The sequence below is a fragment of the Schistocerca serialis genome, chromosome 1 (genome assembly GCF_023864345.2).
Source record: "Schistocerca serialis cubense isolate TAMUIC-IGC-003099 chromosome 1, iqSchSeri2.2, whole genome shotgun sequence".
NCBI classification, from domain to species: Eukaryota; Metazoa; Arthropoda; class Insecta; order Orthoptera; family Acrididae; genus Schistocerca; species Schistocerca serialis.
Genome location: NC_064638.1, coordinates 1,110,614,152 through 1,110,622,133, shown reverse-complemented (window position 1 = coordinate 1,110,622,133; position 7,982 = coordinate 1,110,614,152). Strand labels below are relative to the sequence as shown.

Sequence of the window (7,982 nt, the reverse complement as noted above, 5' to 3'; positions counted from 1 at the left end):
TCCGATTCTACGCAGAACCTCCTCATTCATTACCATATCAGTCCACCTAATTTTCAACATTCGTCTGTAGCACAACATCTCAAATGCATCGACTTTCTCCTGTTCCGGTTTTCCCACAGTCCATGTTTCACTACCATACAACGCTGTGCTCCAGACGTACATTCTCAGAAATTTCTTCCTGATATTGAGGCCTATGTTTGATACTAGTAGACTTGTCTTGGCCAGGAATGCAATTTTTGGCAGTGCTAGTTTGCTCTTGATGCCTCCTTCTCCGTCTGTCATCGATTATTTTGCCGCCTAGGTCGCAGAATTCCGTAACTTCAGCTACTTCGTGACCATCAATCCTGATGTTAAAGTTTCTCGCTGTTCTTATTTATGCTACTTCTCATTACTTTCGTCTTTCTTCGATGTACTCTCAATGCATAAACTTTACTCATTAGATTGTCCGTTCCATTCAGCAGATCATGTAATTCTTCTTCCCTTTCACTCAGGATAGCAACGTCATCAGCCAATCGTATCACTGATACCCTTTAATCTAGAATTTTAATTCCACTCCTGAACCTTTCTTTTATTTCCATCATTACAGATTGAACAGTAGGGGCGAAAGACTACAGTCCTGTCTTACTCTCTTTTTAATCCATGCATTTCGTTCTTGGCCATCCACTCTTATTATTGCTCTTGGTTCTCGCACACATTGCATGTTACCCGTGTCTCCCTATGACTTACCCCAATTTTTCTCAGAATTTCGAACATCTTGCACCATTTTACAATGCCTAATGCTTTTTCCAGGTCAACAAATCCAATGAAAGTGTCTTGATTTTTCGTTAGTCTTCCATCCGTTATCAACCGCAACGTCAGAATTGCCTCTCTGGTACCTTTACCGTTCCTAAAGCCAAACCGATCTTCATCTAACACATACTCAATTTTCTTTTCCATTCTTCTGTATATTATTTTTGTCAGCAACTTGTATGCATGAGCTGTTAAGCTGATAGTGCGATAATTCTCGGAATTGTCAGCTCTTGCAGTCTTCGGAATTGTGTGGATGATAATATTCCGAAAGTCGGACGATATATTGCCAGGCTTATACATTCTACACACCAACGTGAACAGTCGGTTTGTTGCCACTTCCCGTAATGAGTAAAAATTCTGACGGAATGTTATCGATCCCTTCTGCCTTATTTGACCTTAAGTCCTCCCAAGTTCTCTTCAATTCTGATTCTGTTACTGGGTTCCCTAAACTAAACTAAACTCCTCCCGAACAGGCCATGAAGGCTCAACGGTACCGACCGGGCGCCGTGTGATCCTCAGCCCAAAGTCGTCACTGGATGCGGATATGGAGGGCCACATGATCAGCACACCGCTCACCCGGCCGTATGTCAGTTTCCGAGAACGGAGCCGCTACTTCTCAATCAAGTAGCTCCTCAGTTTTCCTCACAAGGGCTGAGTGCACCCTGCTTGCCAGCAGCGCTCGGCAGACCGGATGGTCATCCATCCAAGTGCTAGCCCAGCCCAACAGCGCTTAACTTCGGTGATCTGACGGGAACCGGTGTCACCACTGCGGCAAGGCCGTCGGCACTGGATCCCCTACCTCTTCTAAATCGTCTCCTCTTTCTTCTTCTATCAGTTCAGAAAAATCTTCCCTCTGACTGAGGCCTTCAATGTACTATTTCCATCTATCAGCTCTCCCCTCTGCATTTAGCAATGGAATTCCGGTTGCACTCTTAACATTATCACCCTCGCATTTAATTTAATCGGAGGTTGTTTTGACTTTCCTATATGCTGCGTCAGTCCTTATGGCTGTTATTCCTTTTTCGATTTCTTTGCATTTTTCGTGCAGCCATTACGACTTAGTTTCGCTGCACTTTCTATTTATTTCATTCCTCAGCTACTTGTATTTCAGTATTCCTCAATTTCCCTGGACATTTTGTTCTTCCTTCTTCCATCGATCAGCTGAAGTATTTATTTTGTTACCCATGGTTTCTTTCGAGTTAGGTTCTTTGTTCCTATGTTTTTCTTTCCAGCTTCTGTGATTGCCCTTTTTACATACATCCAATCTTCTTCAACTGTACTGCCTACTGAACTATTCTTTGTTGCTGTATCTAAAGCCTTAGTGAACTTCAAGCCTATCTCGTCATTCCTTAGTACTTCCGTATCCCACTTCTTTGCATGTTCCTGACTACTGTCTTAAACTTCAGCCTGCTCTTCATCACTAGTATATTGTGATCTGACTCTGTATCTGCTCCTAGGTACGCCTTGAAATCCAGTATCTGATTTCGGAATCTCTGTGTGACCATGATGTAAACTAACTGAAATCTTCCCGTATCACCTGGCATTTTCCAAGCATACCACCAGGTGTGATTCTTGAACAGAGTATTCGCTATTACCAGCTGAAATTTATTATAGAACTCAGTTAGTCTTTCTCCCCTCTCATTCCTTGTCCCAAGTCCATATTCTCCTGTAACCTTTTTTTCTACTCCTTTCCGTACAACTGCATTCCACTCCCCCATAATTATTAGATTTTCATCTCCATCTGCGTATTGTATTATCCTTTCAATATCTTCGTATAATCTGTCTCTTCATCTTCAGCTTGCGACGTCGGCACGTATACCTGAATTATAGTTGTCGGTATTTGTTTGCTGTCGATTCTGATAAGAATAACCCCATCACTGAACTGTTCACAGTAATACAGTCTCTGCCCTACCATCCTATTCATAAGAAATCCTACTCCCGTTACACCACTTTCTAGTGCTGTCGATATTACCCTATTCCCATCTGACCATAAATCCTTGTCCTCTTTCCATTGCACTTCACTGACCCGTACTATATCTAGAATGAGCCTTTGCATTTCCCTTTTCAGGTTTTCTATCTTCCCTACCACACTCGAGATTCTGACAGTCCACTCCCCGACTCGTTGAACGTTGTCCTTTGGTTGACTATTCAATCTTTTTCTTATGGTCACCCCTCACCTCTTGGAAGTTTCCTCACAGAGATCCGAATGGGGAACTATTCCTGAATCTTTTGCCAATGGAGAGACCGTCAAGACACTTTTTCAGTTACAGGCTACATGCCCTGTGGATACACGTTATATGTATTTAATGCAGTGGTTTCCATTGACCTCTGGATCCTCATGCCATTGAACACTGATGATTCTTCCGCCTTTAGGGACAATTTCCTACCCCGAGGGAAGAGGGTGTCGTTCACCTCTGTCCGCTCCTTCGCCCTCTATGACAAGACTGCTGGCAGAAAGAGGGTGACTTCTTACGAAGGAAATCTTCGGCCATCAGTGGTAATTATTAATCAGAACCTCAGCGGTAGCGGGTTTCGGCCCCGGGACCGATGACATTTTAATTACTATTCAAAGACGCTATCCCTAGACCACGTGTCACACAAGAATTATATTTGTACCAGGTTTCGTTAGAATCGTCATGATTAACTGAGTTCAAGATTCCTGTCCGGCAATCCCAAACATTCTAACAAGAGCGCCTCCTCCACTCCATCCTCCTTTTCTTTATCAACTTCCCTGTTCAATTTCGTAGCCACATATCGTGGGGGCATTTCATGTGCCGTTTACTTCAGAACTATGATTCCGTGCCAGTGGGTCTTCTTTCGAGCATAACGAGTTGTGTAGGCGCCAGTATGTCAGTCTCTGTATGTGGCACTGTTTACTTGTAACTGCACGTGAATATGTTAAGGATTGGGGCGAGCTCAGTGCCTGTCCCGAAATATGGCACTCTGTGCGGTTGAGTCGCCAGCGTTAAAAGTTCAGTCTGGTCATCTTCCGTAAATTCCGCCCTGTCCAGTAGGGCTTGGCGAAGGTTTATAATATAACGCCTGTGACCCACTGTCAACAAAAAGCATTAAAACTCTGGGTTGTTTCAAGCCTATGGACACCGGTAGTACAGTATCAAAGTTGAACCATGAGTTCTACACAATCTGCCTTAAGAGGTTCTGTGAGCAGCATGAGGTTACGCCATGACACATAACTTTTCAGTTCCGCATGCGATACTGAGCGATTAAGTTGTGGATAATATTGGAAACAAAAGAAACGGATTCTGATTAGGGAACAGCATTGATCAAATACTGGGCTTACCATCTTGATTTTTGCATTCATTGTTCTCTAAATCGTTGTAAGTTCATCTGCATGGGAATGTTCATTACCACAAGACACTAGCACTTTGCAACAGTTATATTTCACTGTCTCACTGTCACAGCCTAATGTTTCACTTATAGCATTGTTAAAAATAGTAACATGCAGCCAATATAACGCAAATGCTACTACAGGTACAAAACAAAGGGGCGAGTAGACATCGAAATAAGCAGGTTCGAAAACCAGTGGCTTCCTCAATTCGACTTGCTACGGTTGAGCACGTGAACACATGAGGATGTAAACTTTAAATATGAACTTCAGGAGAAATGCTTTACAATGTTCCAGATCACCGCCCTTCACATGAAGACAAGCTTCTGCACATCCCTTCATCGATGCCTGTACACCTTCAAGAATCCCAGAAGTTTTCCACACAAAAACGCATCGGGAGAACACTGTTTTGGCGAGCAATGACCTATACACTTGTCAAAATGCTGTTTACCAGTAGAAATACTCCCGTAATGAGTATACAGAAGGTTTACACAAGGGAGATGAAGACTGTAGTATGGAAGAGGAAGAGGATGTAGACGAAGGCGAGATGGGAGATGTGGTACTGCGAGAAGAATTTGACAGACCACAGAAAGATCTAAATCGAAACAATGTCCCTTGACTAGACGGCATGCAATCAGAGCTCCTGATAGCGTTGAGAGAGCCAGCCATGACAAAACTCTTCTGTCTGGTACACAAGGTGTATAAGACAGGCAAAATAATCTCAGACTTCAAGAAAAAACGCAAAAATCCCAATTTCAAAAAAAGCAGTGGCTGACAGTTGTGAATATTATCGAACTGTCAGTTTAATAAGCTATGGTTAAAAAATACTAACACGAATCTTTCAAAGAGGATTGAAAAAAGTGATAGAAGCCGACCTCTAGGAAGATCATTTTGAAATGTGGAGAAATGCAGGAACACGCGAGGCAATATTTACCCTACGACTTATGTTAGATGATAGGTTAAGGAAAGGAAAACCTTAGTTTATAGCATTTGTAGACTTAGAGAAAGCTTTGGCAATGCAGACTGAAACACTCTCTTTGCAGTTCTCAAGATATGAGGAGTAAAAGACAGGGAGGAAAGGCTATTTACGACTTGTACAGAAACTAGACAGCACTTAGAGTCAAGGGAAATGGAAGGGAAACAATGGTTGAGAAGGGAGTGATACAGGGTTGTAGACTATTCCAAACGTTATTCATTCTGTACACTGAGCAAGTAGTAAAGGAAACCAAAGTCCAGGGAGTAGGGAGAAAAACTCTGAAGTTTTTCGACGACCTTTTCATTCTGTCAGAAACAGCAAATGCATTGGAAGAGCAGTTGAACGAAATGAACAGTGTCTTGAATGGAGGATATAAGGTGAACACCAACAAAAGCCGAACAAGGATAATGGAGTCTAGTCGAGTTAAAACAGGCGTTGACGAGGTAATTAGAGAAGGAAACGAGGCATTTAATGTAGCAGATAAGTTTTGCTATTTGAGCAGCAAAATAACTGGTGATGATTGAAACAGAGAGGATGTAAAATACAGACTGGTAGTGGCAAGAAAAGAGCTTCTGAAGAAGAGAAACTTGTTGAAGTCGAATATAAACTTAAGCGTTACGAAATCTTTTCTAAATATATTTGTCTTGAGTGTCACCATGTATGGAAGAGAGTTTATACAAGAAGAGAATAAAAGATTTTGAAGTGTGATGCTGTGAAAGAATGCTGAAGATTAGGTAGACAGATCACGTAACTAATGAGGAAGTACTGGAAATACCTGGAGAGAAAAGAAATTTGTGGCACTACCTGACGGATCGGTTGGTAGGAGACATTCTGAGATATCAAGGAATCATCAAAATGGTTCAAATGGCTCTGAGCACTATGGGACTCAACTGCTGAGGTCATTAGTCCCCTAGAACTTAGAACTAGTTAAACCTAACTAACCTAAGGACATCACAAACATCCATGCCAGAGGCAGGATTCGAACCTGCGACCGTAGCGGTCTTGCGGTTCCAGACTGCAGCGCCTTTAACCGCACGGCCACTTCGGCCGGCAAGGAATCATCAGTTTAATATTGGGGGGAAGTGTGGGTGGTAAAAATCGTAGAGATGAGTACGGTAAGCACATTCAGAAGGATGTCGTTTTTCGGAGATGAGAAGACTTGCTGAGGATAGAGTAGCATGGAGAGCTGCGTCAAACCAGTCCCCGGACTGAACACCCGCACAACAACAACAACAACAACAACAACAACAACAACAACAAATGGATGACGATAAAATCAAACGAGGGCATGTTATGACTTCGCCATTTACTCCAGACGTGTGATGTTTCAAAATAAACGTAGCCTTAAGGTGCGTTTGCGCTTGCGCAACTCCCCGAGCGCAGATGGTGCACGCGGCAGTTGCACGAAGAGGCAAAAGAGTCGCATGTACCGGAGTCATGCCGTGCTTGCCTCTGATATGCACGCACGCGGCTCCGCGAGGAGGCACATATTCGCTCACACGAGACTGCGAGAGACGTGCAACGGTCGTGCGTCTATCATAAATTCACTCGGAGTGGTATTTTGTTTTACTACGTCTCTCTATTAAAAGATTCAGTTTCTCGCATGCATTTAAATTTGCCTTTGCGTTAGCACTTTGGCGGAGTGGTGTAACGAGAAGCACGTGGAATGCGAGCAATATTACTGCGCTTTTCCTTTATTTTAGTTGATCAATTCCGTGGACTGTAAACACAGAGTGAAACTAAGTAACAGTCTACAGCTGCTAACAAATAAGAAACACATGGATACAGCTAATGGAAAAATGAATAAAATACACTTTAGCTCGTACCTCCGATGAGTACATGCTGAATAAGAGGAGTAATTCTGGCTCCCTTGATGTGCTGAAGCCGTCCTGGTTCCTTTATGAGCCAGTTTTATTCATAAATCGTTTGCGTCGTTTAGAGCAAATGAAAGAACACAGAAATTTCTTGCAGAATTGCGCATCCATAATGTACTTTTTGACTTGCAAATGAAATCGGAAACCGAACATCTAATGTCGGCATTTCTTCATTAACAGCCAGACAGTCTTTGTGTGTTGTAGAAACATATACTGAAAAATATGCTCTCCTCTATGCTTCACAAATTTCCTCTCCCATCGTATCGGGCTTAGCCAGTGAATCGAATTCACCAGAGCAACAACGAATGTCGAGACGTTTACGACAGTTTCCAATACATGAGGCTATGCGTTCTCCACGTGAAGAAAAATTTCCGTTCACAATAAGCTGAAGGAATTTACAAGCATGTAATATAAAGTTTTGCCGTGTTTACAGTTCATCATTATGATTACACTTTTTGCGAGATAAATAAAATCCATGTAGACCCTACTTGCCTGTTGTTGACCGATCAATTATAAATATTAAGAATCTAGCAAGTGTTTTATTCCTGACAGTAAGCCTTGTAAGTAATGTTAGGTGACATAAAGCCAGCCTTTAGAGGGCACGCTTATGCTGCAGCCTCGCTGATGCACATCGCCAGAACACCTGCTGGTTCTGATAAACAGACCAAATGCTCGCTGTCCATACATACAGGCACATTTTGGGTAGTATGTGTGCTTCACTCTAGGTATAAGGGTGCACACATGGAATCGGGGTAACCACTGGTTTCTCGACCTATGTTTACGAATATTATTTGCTCGTTTCATTGTCCTCTACTCACCCGTATCGTTTGGACCCAAAATAGTCAAACAACCTGTATAGGTAACAGAAAAGTGTCGCTGAAGTACACGAGGAATATTTGTAAAGAAGGAGCAGATGTGCATTTCAGCTGCCTAGCTCAACATAAAAACATGGAAGCGTCGTATTGCAGACAGTGTAAGTAAAGATTCAGTTGTCCAA

General features: G+C 42.6%; 1 pseudogene; it reads right to left on the bottom strand.

Annotated features, from left to right (window-relative positions):
* Positions 1-1,456: 1,456 nt before the first annotated feature.
* On the bottom strand, positions 1,457-1,574 carry LOC126429372 (5S ribosomal RNA; annotated as a pseudogene).
* Between the last annotated feature and the right edge of the window lie 6,408 nt (positions 1,575-7,982).